General features: G+C 43.3%; 1 protein-coding gene across 1 annotated transcript in view; it reads right to left on the reverse strand.

Annotated features, from left to right (window-relative positions):
* Window positions 1-19,902, reverse strand: part of CPNE8 (copine 8) — a 250,977-nt gene that overhangs the window by 80,249 nt on the left and 150,826 nt on the right. The window lies entirely within an intron of this gene.

Genomic DNA, 19,902 nt, shown 5'->3' on the forward strand with positions numbered 1-19,902 from the left:
CCATGGGAGACCAGGATAAACACCTGTCTCCTGCCATCAGATCAGCGCGGTGCGCCGGCCACAGCGCGCTACCGCGGCGGCCATTGGAGGGTGAACCAACGGCAAAAAGGAAGACCTTTCTCTCTGTCTCTCTCTCTCACTGTCCACTCTGCCTGTCAAAAAAAAAAAAAAAAGAAATGCAAATGGACATTCCTACAAAGACCCATGCTGATGCAATGGTTATCTATGACTCACTTAAAATCCATGAGCTATCTAGGGGCCTGATAACCAGTGACAAATGACCATCCAAAATACTGATTACACAAGTTGTGATTTGGAAGGAAAAAAAAAAAACACAGCTGCAATAGTTTTAGCTGTTTTTACAATAAGATGTTCAAACAGAAGTCATTTAATGTAGCTCATTTAGCTACCCAGCCTCCCAGTGCTCCCCCTTATACAGACTTTGTACATCTTATACATCATTGTGCGTTACATGAGACTTTTCTTTTTCTTTTTTTGACAGGCAGAGTGGACAGTGAGAGAGAGAGACAGAGAGAGAAAGGGCTTCCTTTTGCCGTTGGTTCACCCTCTAATGGCCGCTGCAGCCGTCACGCTGCAACCGGCACATCGCGCTGATCCGATGGCAGGAGCCAGGTGCTTCTCCTGGTCTCCCATGGGGTGCAGGGCCCAAGGACTTGGGCCATCCTCCACTGCACTCCCTGGCCACAGCAGAGAGCTGGCCTGGAAGAGGGGCAACCGGGACAGAATCGGTGCCCTGACCGGGATTAGAACCCCGTGTGCCGGTGCCGCAAGGCGGAGGATTAGCCTATTGAGCCGTGGCGCCGGCCGAGACATTTCTCTTAATACCAGAGTCACCCAGACCTCTCCTAGATAATAATTTCCAAGAGGAGAAGACTGTGATTTGTATCTATTTCTGAACCCTAAACTCTTGAACTCACTCTTTGGAGCTACCAAGAGAAAACACCAATACAATACTTCAGTGTTATTCAGAGGAGAGATCTTTCATCAACTGGTTCACTTCCCAAATGACCACAAAAGGCAGAACTGTGACGATGCAAAGCCAGGAGCCAGGAGTTTCCTCCTGGTATTCCACATGGATATAGTAGCCCAAGCTGTTAGGCAATGCTCCACTGCTCTCCCTGGTACATCGGCAGGGAGACGGATTGGAAGTGGAGTAGCCAGGATTCAGACCAGTGCCCATATGAGACGCTGGTGCTACAGGAAGGGCCTTTATCTACTGTGCCACAGCACCAGCCATTATGTATTAAAGGTTAGGCTTATGATTATAAAATAAACTGAAAGTATTTCATTGTAAAAATTCAAAGAATAAGAAGGAAGGAGAAGGGGGGTAGGAGAGTAGGCTGGGAAGAATCACCATGCTCCTCAATCTGTATATATGAAATGCATGAAATCTGTTCACATTATATAAATTGTAAAAATAATGTAAAACACACATAGACACACAAGAAATGGTTGGATCATGTGAACCCTCTTGGTATTATTCTGAAAGTGCTAATCTTATCCATTTGGTGAACTGTCTAAACTCATTATTCAGCTTTTAATTGTTAACACTAAATTCCTTCCATTCAACATTTATCAGAAACCAGGTAGAGAGAAGCAACATTGACTGGTTTCCAGTATATGCAATGACACCATCAAGTCTCAGTGACATGTAACACAGCCCTCTGGATAAGGCCAGCCCGACAGAGCGGGCAACCAGCACCCGGCAGCTTCATCGGTTTACCAAACCGCACACGGAGCTGCCACTGCTGGAGTTAGGAGGGAACTTCCCAGGGAGCAGTTCTCTGATATTTGCTCGGTTTTGTTTCTATTAAATTTGTTACTCTACAGAACTGAGAAACAACAGGGTCCAATCTATTTGGGCTCAATGTGAGGAATGAGCGTTCCTGTGCTGCCGATCTGGGTTTTCTACTATGGACAGACACTGTTTATCAAGAATCCACCACATTAGCTGTTCGTGAGTTCAGAGCCAAGTTCGTGGCTCATCTCTTACAAGATTTGTCTCCATGACGTGCTATCCTCTGCAGACAGCTCCGATTTCTCATTCACATCACCCACATGACCCCCTTGTCCTGTTTTCTCTCTCTCAAAGCTTAGTTTAGTGTCTTAGGGGAATTTCTGTAAGCTGCCTTGGAATCTATTCAGATCAAGTCAAGAGAATGGCATTCCACCAAGTGGTTAAAATGCCCACACCCCACACAGGAGTGCCAAGGTTCAACTCCTCGCTCTAGCTCCTGACCCCAGATTCCTGGGTGCAGATCTTGGAGGCAGTGATGACGGTCCAAATAACTGGACCCCCACCACCTAATGTGGGAGACAGAGATTAAGTTCCAGATCCTGGCTGCAGCCCAGCCCAGCCCAGCCCAGCCCAGCCCCAGCCCCAGCCCCAGGCCCTGGCCCAGGCCCAGCCCCAGCCATTGTGGGGACCTGGGGAGTGAAGCAGTGAATGCAAGCTTTCTCTTCTCTCTGTGTCTGTGTCTGTGTCTGTCTCCGCCCCTCCCTCCCTCCCTCTTTCTCTCTATTTATTCAGGGCATGAATAAATAAAGCAATGAATAAAATACTGGCCCCCATTCTGACTCATGCTCAAGATGATTCCGTGAATGACACAATGAAATTGCGTGTCCCACAAATTCAATGCCATCCTGATGCTGTAAAGGAGAAAGTTTATCAAGAGAGTCACAGATTGTGTTCCAGCCTCCACCGCACATCTCTGAGACACAGAGAACATCCCTGCACGGCTTTAGCACCCACAGGCCACAATCATGGCGGAGACGGCAGTGAACGGCCCACACACGTCTAAGATGCTCTGTCTCAACCATCAATCTGTGAATCTGGATGCAGACTGGGCAGAGCCTCAGGCTGACTCTGTTACAGATCTCTTTAAACCCATGGCCACTTTTTAAATTCCCAGCCTTTGGAACCTGTCGCACTCAAGCCCTGTCTCTGAAGTCATAGATAAGTACTTCAAAGAGAAGGTTAAAACTGCTTTCCGCTGATTTATTCTCTTAATTTTCCTTTGCCCTATCATCAGCTATTCCTAGATTCTACTAAGATTAAAAGAAAGAAAATTTAATTTGCTTTAATTTTATCTTTTCGTGATGTTCAATACTGTAATACTGAAGCAATTCTCTCTATAGAAAAAATATGAAAGTGCTTTAATAAATCATAATGTCCTTGCCAGTTCCTATTAATTATTACTAATAATTATTGTAAGTCCCAAGCTCTCTGACTGCTCTCACAAAACTGAGCTTACTCCAGTGTTGTTTATCTGGTTTGGGTCAGCTGCCACCTTATTTTTTCCCCATTATTTCTATAATGTGTGTGTGTTACTAAAAGTCTGAGGGAGTAAGTTAAAGGAATATTTAAGGCAAACTGGTAAGTGCCACAGCCAGAGTTCGGCTCTAGAAAACCTTGAGTAAAATGATTAAGTTGTTGAATAAAATCCTATATTGAAGTCACTGCTGTGTTTCACTAACAGTGGGCAAATGCAGTGTACATCATCACACACACGCAGCCTGGGGGAGTCCCCAAAACAAACCATTCGTCCCCGCTTGTGGCACCTTCCTCCCCTGCGTCCCTGACCTACCGACTGCAGATGTGATGTCCTCCTCCAGGAAGCCCTTCCTGCTTCACACCCTTACTCTCGGCTCTCAACAAAGCCCCCCTGCTAAAACACAGGGACCTGTCCATCACGACACTGCCTGCCCTGAGACTCATGCCTGTGTACACACTTCTCCTCTTGGCCTAGGTCAGCCCTGTAGGGCAGGGATCTCAGTGCCAACGTCACCAGCGTCCTCAGGTGAACAGGGGAGCTGTGCTGTGTCCTTTTCCTGCCAGTCACTTGCACAGGCATTGCTCTCATCAGCAATATTCAGTCCCAAAGAAAAATCACACTAGTGCCCACGGCATCACCTACACGAACCCTCATCCTCTCCCAAACAGCCCGGAGAGTAACACCAACAACTGGGATCTTCCCACGGGCAGGCGGCCACATCATCAGAGACGGGAACATGGTCCCTCGTGGGTACTGCCAATGGTTTTCCGGCAGGTCACCCTGCCTTGGGGACAGCAGAGGACGCTGAGTGTCTCCCTTTCTCTGCCTCGACGCGGTAGGGACTTGCGCAATTCACTGTCCTGCATCCTCACTCAAACTCAAGAGGCAAGGCCTGCTTTCCGTTCCAAAAATGAACCCAAAGCATTTGAGTCTCCTGTGACACAGGTTTTGCCCCTGTAAAGCGACACTGCCGGAATCCGTTCCGGCTGTTCAGCAGTCATTCCAGACACCTGCACGTGGTCAATAAGAGAAGGGGTAAGGGCTTCTGCATTCACACACACTGCCCTGTGATATCGGAGACGAATCCATGGTTTGCATGGTTGCGGGGCTCGAAGGCTGGACGCCCGAGGCACAGCTGTCCTGGACTGTGCCACAGGGTCAGGTCTCTGGTTCACAGTGAAGGACACACCCAGTGAGGGTCGGTACATGCATTTCAAAGGAAACACGCTGCAAAGACGTCAGCCCAGAGGTAGGCGTAATGTCCTCTGGGGGAACGGAAGCCTCAGGGTTCATCCCCACTTGTTTGGGCTGTGGCGCCTTCCCCGGGTCTCTGGTGGGCCAGTAAAACCTAACAAGCATGGTGGGATGTTAAACAGGAGGTTTGGAAATAGCACAGGCAGGGCAATGCAGACCCTTTTAAGTGACATCTAGTCAGAGGGGACTCTCATTCAACGCAGGCCGCAAGAAGCATCCTGCTCCGACCTGCACCTGTAGGAGGGGACTGGAACTGAACCAGAATCTCCATAATGAAACATGCACTCTGCACCACGAGACCTGAGGTCTCCCAAGATGACCACAAAAAGGATCTTCGCAAGTGCACATGGCCCTATGTCAGCTGCCCCTGCCCCCGCCATGTTTCCCTCTCTGGTCTTAACCCTTTTACTTTTTTTTTTTTTTTTTTTTTGGACAGGCAGAGTTAGACAATGAGACAGAGATAGAGGGAGAAAGGTCTTCTTTCTGTTGGTTCACCCTGCAAATAGTGCTACAGCTGGCGCTCTGCGCCAATCTGAAGCCAAGAGCCAGGTGCTTCCTCCTGGTCTCCCATGCAGGTACAGGGCCCATGTGCTTGGGCCATCCTCCACTGCCTTCCTGGGCCACAGTAGACAGCTGGACTGGAAGAGGAACAGTTGTGACTTGAACCGGCGTCCATATGGGATGCCAGCACTACAGTGTAGTGGAATGAGAAGGCCATGCCACGGTGGCCACTGGCAAGCAAGCATCAGTTACTCAGGAATGGCTTTGAAACCCACCTGGCAACGGAGCCTGCCTGGCAACAGGCTGTGATTGGATGGCTTTGGAAACTGCCTGGCGACAGGCTGTGATTGGATGGATTTAAAACTGCCTGGCAACAGGCTGTGATTGGATGGCTTTGGAAACTGCCTGGCAACAGGCTGTGATTGGTTGGGGCATAGACCGCCCCTTGACCAGATTGGCTGGTCTTGGCTATATAAGCTGTTGTACCAACTGTAATAAATGAGTCTGCGGGCTGCTCGCCTCAAGCCTGCTTTCACCCAACTCCCGGGGTCTGTGTGTTGACTCCGCGCCTCTTGCCCCCACCACGCTGCTCCTCTCAGAAACGAACCCACTGCAACACTGTTGAGAAATCAACGGCAACACTACAGGATGGGGCTTTAACCCACTGTGCCACAACACCAGCCCCCTGGTTATTAATCCTTTATCAGTTGCACAGGTTGCAAATAATTTCTCCCATTTTGTTGGTTGCCTTTCACTTTGCTGAAGCTTCTCAATTTGATGCAATCCCATTTGTCAATTGTATCTTCCTCTATTTCTTCCTTTATTGTTTTCTAATTTTCATCATAAGGATCTTTGACATCTTTGGTTAAATTCATTCCAAGCTATCTGATTTTTATTGGAGCTATTGTCATTTTAACTGGTCTTAGAAGTTCTTTCCCAGTCATGGAATTTTCTGTGTATTCAAAGGCTGTCGACCTTTTTTTTCTTTTAAAGATTTTATTCATTTACTTGAAAGTCAGAGTTGTAGAGAGGCAGAGAGAGAGAGAGAGAGAGAGCTTCCATCTGCAGGCTCACTGCCCAGATGGCCACAGTGGCCAGAGCTGCACCAAACCGAAGCCAGGACCATCTTCTGGGGCCTCAGGACTTGGTCCACCTTTCACTGCTTTGCCAGGCCATTAATAGGAAACCAACTGGAAGTGGAGCAGCCAGGACTCAAACCAGCCCCCATGTAGGATGCTGGTGAAGTAGTAGGAGGCTTAACCTACTATGCCACTGTGCTAGCCACTAAAAGTCTATTTTTTAGAAAATATATAATTACCTTTAGTTTCTTTTATTGCCTTTTATAAATAGAATCAAAATACTGTTAAGAAAAATCTTCTCATTTTAAGTTAAAATGTGCCTGGCCAAATAAAAATACTATCATATTTAGGAACAAAATTTTTGGTACAAATTATATTTTACCTAGCAATAGTTTCACAAACATAATTTAATATATTAGAAGGGTTAATAATAATAATAATCCATTATGGGGTTTCTTTAAACAGCTAGAACTTTGTACATTACTTAGGATTCTATGAATTAGAAAGATTACTGAATATAGTCTGAAAAAATGTTTCCTAATATCCTGGATTTTAAAATATTTATTCCATTCACATATTATGTCTGTAGTGTTAAAATAATTGAATTCTAGCTTTCAGCTTGAATCTTGAAAAAAAGTCTGTGTGACTCAGTATTCTCTGAATAAATAATAATTATAAGCAAAACAAACAGAATTAGTATAAAACAGGAACAAATTCAATGTGGACCAAAGGACAGAAAAACAAAAATCTAGGTTACTAAACATCTATTCCTATTCATTTTTTGTTGTTTCTATGTCACTGGTCTGAGGCCAAAGAAATGTAATTCCAGGGGATCACTATCTTCCCAAACTGAGTAACAGATACTTACATAATTTAGTTACAAAAGTATAAAATATATTTACAGTTTAAAAAAAAAAGTTCAGCCTTATGACATGCACCTTTAATATTTGCTCATGTGTAATGGAATGTTTCTAAGTTAGTATGGAACACAAATTAACGCTTAATATTGGGGCCGGTGCTGTGGTGCAGCAGGTTAATGCCCTGGCCTAAAGTGCTGGCATCCCATATGGGTGCTGGTTCTAGTCCTGGCTGCTCCACTTCCCATTCAGCTCTCTGCTAACACCTGGGAAAGCAGTAGAAGATGGCCCAACTCCTTGGGCCCCTGCACCTGCCTGGGAGACCCAGAGGAAGCTCCTGGCTCCTGGCTTTGGATCAGCACAGCTCCGGCCTTTGCAGCCAATTAGGCAGTGAACCAGCAGATGGAAGACCTCTCTCTCTCGGCCTCTACTCTCTCTGTGTAACTCTGACTTTCAAATAAATAAATCTTAAAAAAAAATGCTTACTGTTCCAGCTCATAAACATCAATGTCATCAGTTACCTGCATTTGAGATTATTTTGGTAATTTTTCTCTGTCAATTTTCACTACGAGTCCTACCATCAAGAGTCTGTGTGTCTCTCACACCCAAGTGTACAACACAGAACTGAAGAACTCGCTGGCCGGCTGCACACTAGAACCACTGCTGCTGAAGGCAAGGTCCTTGCAGGGGTGAACTGGCCTCTGCTGCTTCCTCTCCACTCTACATCAGGCCACATCGCACAGCTGGGCTAGGGCTGCCAATGGACTTCCTACACGTCCAGCCACCTGTGCCTGTGCTCACTCTGGTCACGGGTCTCCAGACTGCCCATTCTCCTCCTGACAGACTGAGGGGCTCCAGAAAGGGCAACAGAGGTCAGCTGTAAGTCACAACGATGAGGAGAACGAAGTGCATTGTCCCAAAATCCCTTCCAGCCTGCCTGTGAGGGACAACGCATCTTGGAGAGCACCCACGGTCAGTGTCAAGGTTTAGATTTTATAGACTCACAGGCCCCATGCAGGTATGCCGGCCAAGTACAGTCATGAGAATTGCTGCTGCTTTGCACAGAGTTTGGATCACTCACATCCCAAAGCAGGCATCTCAGCTCCCACCAAATGGCCTACAACTTTCCCAAATCAAGCAATTCACACTTGTCAATTTTATTTTGTACTACACAGACATTTGTCAAAAATGTACATGTTATCCATCTACAATAGAAGCCATAATCCATGCACATGAAACCTCCAGTGGAAGCAATTCCTGCAAGCTGGCACTGCATCCCCCTGGAGAAGCCACCTCCTGCTGGAACCCTGTCTTGACTCCCCTTCCCAAAGATGTACCTTTTCAGCCCGAAGCAGCCAGAGCAATCATCGCCCAGTTTCCCCTAACAGATGTTAGAGCTTCCATCTTCAGGAGGTGGAAATGTGAGGAGTCAGATGAGTTAATAGAGAGTCAGGGGATCCCATTGGAATTTGGGGTATAAAATATTTGCTTCCTTTCCCAAAATGTTATCTTCAGCAAGAAAGAACAGGCTGCTCACTTTCCTTCCTTTGGAATCTCCAAATTTACCATGAGGATAGCAAGGGAGCTGCTCCTGAGCTCACAGCGTGTTGTGAAAGCAAGTTACCTATCCCACCCTTAGCAGGCCAGACAGGACAGAAAATTGTAAATGAAGTCTATTGATGGTTTTTGTCCCTGTCTGGTAACTGAATGCCAATGTGATTGTCAAGGTTTTCTTTTTTTTTTTTTTTTTTCTCCCTTTTTGAAATTCTACTTAAAAGCCCACTACCACCAGTCCATTTGGGTCTTCTTCCTCTCTTGGAACTCCCCTTTTTGCCGCTCTGGCAGGAGGTTTCCAACCTAAATAATCCTACCTTACTTTAAAAAAAAAAAAGAGGGGGGGCACCATATTTAAAGCCAAAAGAATTTACCAGAGACCTTGACATTCATCTCCTGTGCCACTCCAGATCCTTCAGATGTGGAAGAAGCCCCCAGAAGCCACTGGGGGACATGTGCTTATCTATATATTAACATAAAAGTAATAACTGCTCATTAACATGCAGGATTTATAAGGATTTATTTGAATTCTTACACAGTAACTATTCTCACCTCCAAATAGGAAAACTACTTTTGTAAACTACTTACAGTGAAATCACACTTGTTAGATATGTCGGGAGCTTAAGTAACCCATGTGGCTTTTGAGTGGTGATTATTTTATGAAGATAATTTTTAAAACAACAGAAGTATCCAGAGGAATGTACTTTTCTCTGAAGGGAGGAGAGAAATTCCCACTTTGCTTATGGCCACGTTCAAATACTGATGTAGTCTGTGGTTACAAAAGGCTTCCATAGCCCTGGCAGTTCATGGCAAGAGCCTCTAGTGACCAATGACATCATAGACAAGAGTGTCAATTATTAAATCAACAACAGAAGTCACTGTGCACTTGCTCCACATGTAGGGCCCCTGTCCTTAATGAGGTGTATTATGAGAATTAACTGCAAAACTTGTTCTCAAACTGTACTTTCTATGTTGTGTATGTTGGTGCAAACTGTTGAAATCTTTACTTGCCATAGAGTTGGTCCTCTGCATATAAAGTTACAGTAAAAATGAACCATAATGAAGAATAGGATAGGAGAGGGAGTAGGACATGGGATGGGATTCAGGGTGGGTATGTGGGAAAGAACCAATATATTCCTAAAGTTGTATCTATGAAAAATGCATTCATTAAATAAAAGCTTTTAAAAAAAAGTATCCACAAGGAATGGAAATATGGAAAAAATGTAGCTCGCCTTTTTATAAAAGATAATTTTGTTAGAAGTGTCAATGACTCATACATCTTCTAGCCAAATGAGGCTCCAGGAGACTATCAAGTAAAATTTCAGAATTTCTGAACTCCCACGATACAGAAACCTAAGTATTTAAAATACTGAATAAGCTAGTGTTGCAACTGCTTAGACTGGATATTATCTATATGAGGAAACCCTTTTTACTAATTAGCATGGTAGCAGAAGTGTCCTTAAAATGTATTATAAAAAGATGAATTTTCTAGTTAAAATAAGAGAAATGCAAGCAACCCAATAAATACAATGCTCAGTTACTGCCTCTCCCTTTAGGTTCTACTGACTTTGGGTTACTTGCTAAGCTTTCAAGCAACATTGTTTCAGCCCTCAAAACATACAACACATTTTCCTATTCACATCTACACAAGTCAATTAGATGGGGAAGAGCAAAAATCTGTTTGGAGCTCTTTGAAGAAATGTATTATCCTACAAAATGGTTACATCTGGATCTTGTATCTCAACACATATTAAAATTAACTTTAGTGGCTCTGTATTTCAATGAAATTACTCATCAGGAGTATGCTCTAATAAATTCAGAATTAGTCTGTGACCCACAGCTGGCATAGTACAAACAGCAGCCTGATTCTACACGATGCATTTCATACCTTTAGGAAAATTTACCGAACTCTTTAGATAACAATGACTTCAAAGAGACATTGTGAATGAAGACTGAAACAAAAAGAAAATTTTTCTACATATCAAAATTCAAAATCTGACTTTTAATTCAAATTTTAACAGGGAAGGCATTGTGGATTAAGCTGACTCTGGGGACACCAGTAGCCCCTATCTGAGTTCATATTGAGATCCCAGCCTAGCCTGCTTCTCTCAGCTTCCTCCTGATGTACCCTCAGAGTCACAGATGACGCGCTTGGGCCCTGCCACTAGGAAGGGAGACCCCAGATGTAGTCCTGGGCTCCCGGCTTCAGCTTATCCCGATCCTGGCTGTGTGTCAGGGGTTTGGGGACTTGGAGTGAATAAGCAGATGAGATCCCTCTCTCTCCCATCTCCCTGCCCCTCTCTGTAGCAACACCTTTCAAGTAGGTGAAAATATTTAAATAAAAATTTTTTAAAAGAAGCATGAACCACAGAAAATAGCTTATTACAAATTTCTTTTCTCGCTTGGTATGCTTATTTTGTGCTATACATGTCACAAATTTGAGTCTAAAAACTGTTAGCAAGTTTCCATCTGTATCCCCAAATTACAGAATAATAGCAAAGCCAACATAAGCAGCACAATCTAAGAAAACTCCTCTGACTACATATTACATTTCAAATGTTTAATATCAACATTTATAATATTTCTGAAGAAAAAAATTACCTGAATAATATTGCAACACTTCTAGCATAGCACCTACAGTGGATTAAAATATGCTACTTGTACTTTATTAAATCTATCAATCAGGTGAACATCCCAGACCCCAGAATGATATCCTTGAAGAACAGATCACATGATCAATCTCAGAAAAATTCTGATACACAAAACAAACAATGCAAGCTCTTTTAAGACCTGATTTTGTCACGAAGTGGCTCTTACTGAGTAGTTCTACAATGGAGAAATTCAATGCCAAATAATTATGTGAAATCTGTTTAAATATATGTATGGAATAGAGAATAAATGTGGCTTATTCTGAGATATTCTTTGGTGATATTACATTCAGTAGAAGGCCAAAGATGTAGATTTTATGTAGTACTAGCTTCATACTAAAACGCCCTAACTTTTAGTAACACAAACATTAACATGGACTATTATTATTATCCGATTTCAATAAAATTCAGAAATGATTCAAAAAAATTTGAGGCCGGCGCCGCGGCTCAATAGGCTAATCCTCCGCCTTGTGGCGCCGGCACACCGGGTTCTAGTCCCGGTCGCGGCACCGATCCTGTCCCGGTTGCCCCTCTTCCAGGCCAGCTCTCTGCTGTGGCCAGGGAGTGCAGTGGAGGATGGCCCAAGTGCTTGGGCCCTGCACCCCATGGGAGACCAGGAGAAGCACCTGTCTCCTGCCATCGGATCAGCGCGGTGCGCCGGCCGCAGCGCGCCTACCGCGGCGGCCATTGGAGGGTGAACCAACAGCAAAGGAAGACCTTTCTCTCTGTCTCTCTCTCTCACTGTCCACTCTGCCTGTCAAAAAAAAAAAAAATTTTTTTTTTTTTTTAATATCTTAGATGTAAAAAAGCTGATGCTCCCTTTGGGAGTGATGTGGATAACTGAGGCAACCGCTTAGGTAATTCAATTAGTTGTATAATTAAAATAGATGTGTTTTCAAGGCTTTATTTTCCCTCACAGTTCGCAAAATTACGCACATGGCAGGCTGGGACTGAGAATAATGTCGTAAAACTCCAGAGTTTAAGTTTCAAAAAGAGAGGGGAACTACTTGTTGGAGCAGAGTGGCAGCCAAACATTTGGACATAAAGTATCATGTTATGAATTTGATTTCTCACCCTCCAGGGGCCGGCATCCCATTTGGGTGCTGGTTCACATCTCAGCTGTTCCTACTCAGATCCAGCTCTCTGTTTATGTCCTGGGAAACAGTGGAAGATGGCTCAAGTGCTTGAGCCCCTGCAACCGCGGGGCAGACTGGAAGAAGCTCATGGTTTCTGGCTTCAGGTCAGCCCAGTCCTGGCCACTGCAGCCATTTGGGGAGTGAGCCAACAGATCGAAGATCTCTCTATCTCTCCCTGTGTCTGTGGCTTTTTCTAATAAATAAAAAATCTTTATTAAAAAAGAGAGCAAAGATGAGCAAGAAGATATGTATCAGAAATGAGTATCAAAAAATCTTTTGAACTGGCTGGTGTTTGGCATAATGGTTAAGCTGCTGCCTGGGACACTGAGTCACAGACTGGGATGCCTGCACGTGAGTTCTAGGTCCACTCCAGATTCCTGCTTCAGGTTAACGTGCACCCTAGGGTGCAGGAGAGGATGGCACAAGTAATCAGGTTGTGCCCCTCATGAGGGAGACCTGAATGGAGTTCCCAGCTCTTGGCATTTGCCTGACCCAGCCCCGGCTGTTGCTGTCATTTGGGGAGTCAACTAGTGGATGGGACATTTCTTTCTGTCTGTCTCTGTCTGCTGCTCTGCCTTTCAAATAATAAAAAATAAACACTATTAAAAATCTTTTTGGATGCAGATACTAAATTCACCTATAGTCAAAAATGTTAACAAAACATTTTATCCACTAACTCGGAAAAGGTCACTATGAAGGGGGTGTGTCTGTGGGGAAAGTAAAGCTTTGTCCATTTTCCTCAGGAAACCTTAACATGTTGCTCACCCCTGTTGCAACATACACATGCTATTTTGCAGACTGTTTTTTTCCAAAGTTATAAACTAAGAGAGTCTCCAAGAATCCCTGAGATGGTAATCTAAAATACACAAAGCAGACAATTCTGAGGCACTTCAGAGCCAAATGACTAAAATTCCACTCTCAACTTTCGTTCATGGAGAGAATGCTCTTTGAAAAGAGGCACCGTTGTAAGAAATCATTCTTGAGTGTTTTGAACATAAGAGAAAAAGACATTTCATTCTAAGGACAAAAACTAAAAACCCATGGCCATGCCAACAGGAACCTGAATTAAAATCACTGGCGGTAAAGCAGGATATCTTAACTTTTTAAGGAGTGTTAGGTACAATTACAAGTTTCCTCTTTGTTACAGCTCAACTTTAAAACGGCATCTACAGTCCAATAATGCACACTGCATTTGCATCTGATTTAAATATTACTGTCTCCTGGATGGACTTATCTTAATTAATATATAAGAAGGAAATCAAGATGTGCTTTCTATAAAGAGCAGCTGGGAGGGCTGGCGTTATGGCATTGCAGGTGACACGGCCACCTGTGATGCCAGCATCCCATATGGGAGCCACTTTGTTTGCTAGATGCTCCATTTTTGATCCAGTTCCCTGCTAAGGCACCTGGGAAAACAGCAGAAGATGGCCCAAGTCCTTGGGCCCCTGCACCACCTGGGAGATCTGGAAGAAGCTCCTGGCTCCAGGCTTTGGACTGGCGCACGCCTAGCCCAAGCAGCCACTTGGAGAGAGAACCAGCGGATGAAGATCTATCTCTCTGCTCCACCCTAACCCCTGCCCTGTGAATCTGACTTTCAAATAAATCAATACATCTAAAAAAAAAAAAAAAAAAAAAAAAGCACCTGGATATAGGAGCAGCAGGTGATCCTCAAGCTGACCTAACTTTCGCGGTCTCATTCCACCGGGCTCCTGGCCTCCCAGGACAGAATCCCACTCCTCTGCTCACCTCCTGCTCGCTAGGAGCAGTCAGATTTCCTGGGATTGCTTTTAAGGAAATAATGAGTCCCGATTCAGTTGACACATCACACGCTCTGCTAACAGAACGTGTTATTAAGGGACTATGATGAACATTTCTAGTTACTGTTCCCTCTTCGTGTTTCCCTCACCCAGAGGCACCCATCTTGGCTTGCAGACTTTCTCTGATCTCCCTCAGCCCCACAGGCGAAGAGGGACGTAGGTACCACCACGGGAGCGCCCCATCTCCACCTGGAACTGGAGAGCGGGCAGCAAACCGCCTCGCTCCTAATGCTGATGTTTCTCGACATTTGCTTGGTATCTCCTTTTCTTAATTTAAGAGTTCACAGTTAAAGAATAAAAAACTAAAAACTTAAAAAAACACAGAAATGCTTAACAGTAAGTAAAGTAAGTAACAAAAGATTCATCCCACCACCTGGAGGTAACCGATGGTTGGTCTATCTTTTCATTTCTGTTCTAAGAAAATATTCTAAATATATTTAAAGTTGCACTGTCTAATGAAGTAGACGCTAGTTACATGTAGTTAATGAATACATGAAATGAGGCCAGTATGATTTGAAATATATTTGAAATATTCTATTTCAAATACTTAGCATGTGGAAAAGAAAAATAAGTGATAATTAAAAATGTTGACATAAATAATGTTGAAATAATACTATTATTATACTATGTATATAGTATGTTATTGTACTATTTATACTATTAGTATATACAATATATAGTATATATTGTATATAGTATACATAAAAGCATAGCAATTTCAATAAATTGTAATAAGTTAATTTCATCTACTTCTATTTACTTTGTAAATCTGACTACCAAAAACATGTGATTTATGCAGAATGGCACTGATCTGAAGTACTGTGAAGGTTTCCCCTGCAATTTTATTAACAGCTTACTCAAGACAATTAAGTATTCCTAAGAAGCAGTGTTATTAAAAGATGCACAACCTTCCTTTTGATGGGTGTGCCATAATTTGGACATTTATGCTGTTCTACCATAAATCACTAACTTCAGCACTTTTAGAATAAGCTTTCTTTGTCAGGTTTATAATTATCTTAAAATAGATTCTTAGGAGTGAAATTACTACATAAAGCACACAAGGGTTTTATTAAGGATATTAAAAACATAACCAAATTGATTTCCAAAAGTGAGCATCTATAGGTAATCCCTTAAAAATATGAGAATTCCTACCCTATGCCACAGTGATCAACACAGAATAATGTATTTTAAAGTATTTGCCACTTTGTTCATACACTTATTTGAGGGACCAGCATTGTGGCACAGCAGGCTAAGCTTCCATGAGAGTTGCCAGCACCTTATAATGAACACTGGTTCCAGTGCCAGCTGCTCCACTTCTGATCCAGGTCCCTGCTGATGTGCCTGGGAAAGCAGTGGAAAATGGCCCAAGTGCTAGGGTATCTGCCACGCATGTGGCAGACATGGTGGAATTCGAGGCTCTGGGTTTGCCACGGCACAGCTCAGACCGTAATGGCCATTTGTGGAGTAAAACCAGAGTATGGAAGATCCCTCTGTTTCTTTGCTTCTCCTGCTCTCTCTCTGTAACTCTGCCTTTCAGATAGATAAACAAACAAACAAATCTCTAAGAAGTTATTTGATTTACATGGCTTACACTGGTTTACATGTTATTTGTTACACAGAAATCTAAATGCTTTATATTATTTTATTTTTTGATTACTGGGAAACTTGATTTTTCATACATATTTACACTTGTGGTGGTTTTCTTGGCAAACTGCTGTCACCTTTGCCCCTGGTTAACATTTTTCCTGTTGTACTAGAACTCTTTAAGTGTAATATGCGCACACACACAGTGCTATTAATTTTCCAATACTCTTTACCTTTTAGTTGTATATTTTTACCTATAAAGCTTTACTTATTTAAATCTATGGATTTCATCAAGTGATCAGTAAACCTAAAAGATACTCATCAAATAGTCAGTGAACAACGTATTCACCCTCGCTGGTCAGCTGGGACATGCACGTGAGAGATGCTTGCTCAGATGCTCACAAGAAGGGCTAAAGTTGAAAAAAACTGGATCCAAATATTGACAAGTATAGGGAGCAAGTGAAACTCTGACTTGGTGATGCCTGGAAAGTAAACTGGCACAATCCCACAATCACAGTGGAAAAGCTCTGAGGAGAGCCCAGGAAAGCTAAACACATGTGCATCAGTGACCCACTCCTAGGTATACATCCAAACAGATTAAATTTACCCTGGCCAACAAAAAGACACAGAGAGCTATATACATATCCACGCATCACTGATCACAACCAAAACTGGGGAAAACCAGATGCCATCAGTTGTAGAACAGACAGATATTTGGCAGTTCATTCTTACAGCAGAATAAAGGAAACTGAAATGAACAAACCAGGTATCACAACCAGCATGCATCTCCCAGACCTAACATCCAGCAAAGCAACACAGAGCACCTGCTGATGATTCCACATACGCACAACTCACAGTCAACGCTGACCTATGGCGAAAGTCTACTAGAAGAGCAGTCCCTTAGGGATCGGAGGATGGTGCCTGGGAGAGGGAGAGAAAGCTCCCGACAGGTCTCCATGGGGGTGCACTGACTGTGTGAAAACACTGTGCTGTACAGTCACAATATGTGCACTTAGCTCTATTACACTGCAAGTGACTTTGTGAGCTTGTGTTTTAAATCCAACTTTTGATTCCACCTCCCATTATGTTTAGAACTCCTTTTAAATTTATTGTGGCTTGTGTACTTCCCATTTATGTGGACATTATTTTGGATACTGGTATGAGTCTTATACTTAAGTCAGTTTGAAGATTTTACATAAATTATTTCACATCATATGAAAGGCTAAATTGGTTATTTTCCCATTTGTCAGTCTTCTTCATCCAATTCAAAAGCAGCAGTGCCTTTATCTTTGAACACCCAGCCAACCTCCCTAGCAGTTTTCCCCCAGACCTGCTGGGGAATGAAGGATTCAGGGGGCCACAGAGTTCAAGCTAAGTCGCATCTGCAGAGCAAAGTATAAACTACCATTTTCAGATAACCCAGGCTCTTCTTCTGTGACACAGCTAACTCCAAGTCAGCAGGGTGGCAGCAGTGACACAAACAATGTCTTTTGGAGAAGTGGACTTAAAACACACTTCTTCCTGCCAGGCATTCGTAAGACCTCAGCTCTGTCCTGCCCTCATTCCAGCACTTGCTAGGATATTCCGTCCTGTTCCTAACAGTCCTCTCCCTACCAGTTTTTCCCTCCATCTATGATCTGTAGTTCTGATTTATTTTCTCTTTCCCCTACACTGTATTGTAGAAAACATATTCTACTGCTGTGCTGCTCTCCCTGTACAGCAGCCCCACCCTATCCACGCAGAACTGGTTCCAAGACAGAAGATGATGCCTGAAACCAGACAGCACAAACCCCTGTGCATATACCATATTAATTCCTGTGTGCACATGCGCATGCACACACACACACTGTCTCTTAATGCCTTTTCCATCTTAACAAAGCACTTACTGTGCACTGTGCCCAGAACCTTAACAGTTTGCAGTAAGACAGAAAAACTAGCGAAAACTTACTTTTTCTCCTGCATGGATTCTTTCTACCATAGATCTTAGCAGCCTCTACATATATTTTTTCTTTTATTTGTGAATTTTCACTTTTTCCCTTAAAGGAAGCACTTTATGGCTTCTGCCTGGCATCACTACTTCTGCGCTGTGGGACCGTATTTCAGTACAGCAGAGGCACTGCATGATCAGTGTTTTGGTGACTTTGATGGGTACAGAGCTAAGGATGGGCGGGGAGTATGTACAGCATGAAACAGAACTCCGGGGTGGGTCCTGCCCAGCGAAGGGCTGTGCGGGACAGCACCCAATTTCATCATGCTGTGTAGAGCAGTGTGCAAGTGAAAACTCATCCACTGTTTATTTCTGGAGTTTTGTGTTGAATATTTTCAGAGCATGGGTAAATGAAAACAGGGAAGGCAAAAAAGCAGGTAAAGGGGGACCATTGTACTCCATCAGAATGTTTACTTGTAAAAAATAATTTCTAGTATCTTGCTGTACAGATTATGTTGCAAAATAAATTTGCAACATAAACATAAAATAAATTTGCAACACAGATTTTGCAAATTGCATTGCAAAATAAATTTAGCCTAGTAAGAAATACTGTTTCCATAAATATCCCTATCTATTTTAGTGAAAACTATATTATATATGTTATATATAGAGAGAGAGAAATCACTGTTTTTTAGTGACAATGACAGCATCATTTTCTTGTTTCTTTCTTACTGATGCAGGAGCTGGGGCTGCTGGGGACAGGGTAGATGAGATCAAGCAGGACAGGTCAGTGGTCCTGGGATGATGGTGGCGCTGAGGGTTTACACTGATACCAAGGGGTGTAGTCAACAGCACCACAGAAGACGGGAAAACATGAACATGTCTATCTGTCCACCACTGATCAGCCACCACTGCTCAGTCTTGAGTGTGCACCCCAAGCCTACGTTCTGAGAACCTTCAGGCCACCTCACGACCCCCAAAATCCCAGGTTGCACTTGGCAATGAAAAGGTCTTCTGGGATCCTAAGCCCATTCGACAGCAACCACCTATTTTGGTAGTTGATAAACACTGTGACTTTCACCCCCAGTAATCTCACAGTGGAATGAAACTGGAAGAGGAAAGGCAGATTTAGGGGTAAAACTGATGTTTTGTTCACAATTACATGTAATCAATCAGGCGCCATCTCCTCTTTGTGAAATGGTGTTAATTCTAAAAGCTTCTCTCAGTCCAAGGTTCTTACACCAGAAGCAAAAGACAATTTATATTCCACATTTGACTGATAACTTTCCAATGGAGACATATGACTTTAAATAATAAGATTATTAATGACCAAAATTTACACTGTTTCTATCTGTTGACTTGAATTTGATAATTCCTTCTACTGTTCTAGCCAGTATTTGGACATGCAACAAAGCAGAAAAGGTAACTAATCTGCCTAACAAGATCACAGATGGGTGAGTGATAACACCAGAGATGATTGTGAGTGCTGAAGACGAGAACAGACACGTCAGCTGGACTCCTTACTCACTACCCGAGGTGTCACCAGTGAAGTCACAGCTCGAAAATTATTTCAGAGAAAGACCGTGGACGAGGAGATGCACAACAAGTACTGACGCAGAACTGAGTATTCCCTGGAAAGAAAAACCCAGCTATTTCACACACTCTCTGAGCTACCACGTCAGAGTCACCGTAGTCTTCAGAGTTAGATATAGCTGTGGGCCTCACGTAGCTGACAATGGTATGAAAGACAAGTTGAGGTCGTGTGTTCCAGATGCTGGCAAACATTCCTAAACGGTCAAGAAAACACACAGGATGCAGGAATGACATGAGTTCAGATGGGATAGAGAGCTCTTATACAACTGATGGCATGTAACTTGGATTTAAGCACAAAAACCAACAGCAAAACACAGACCACAGAAGAGCTTTCCTATGTAAGTATTTGGGGATGGAAGGAGGCAGGACAAAGTCAGACCACACAGCTGAAACTGGCTAGAGTCCCATGTCCCCAAGCCTAGCCTAAGTATCTGCAGTAAAGGGCTGTCAAGCGGCTGAATAACCTTCTCAGCCATCTTACTGAAGGTGGGATGAAGCCTTTTTGCCAACAAAGTACACCTAGAGTAACTCAAGATCATCCAAAGTCGGCAGAAGAACACCGCATCAACAGAAACCACACTACATAAAACTAAAATACTCCATGAATGTTGAAGAGATGAACTCGGGAAGCTGAGGTTATCAAGGTCCCACACCCT

Source organism: Lepus europaeus, chromosome 6, assembly GCF_033115175.1.
Source record: "Lepus europaeus isolate LE1 chromosome 6, mLepTim1.pri, whole genome shotgun sequence".
Taxonomy (NCBI): Eukaryota; Metazoa; Chordata; class Mammalia; order Lagomorpha; family Leporidae; genus Lepus; species Lepus europaeus.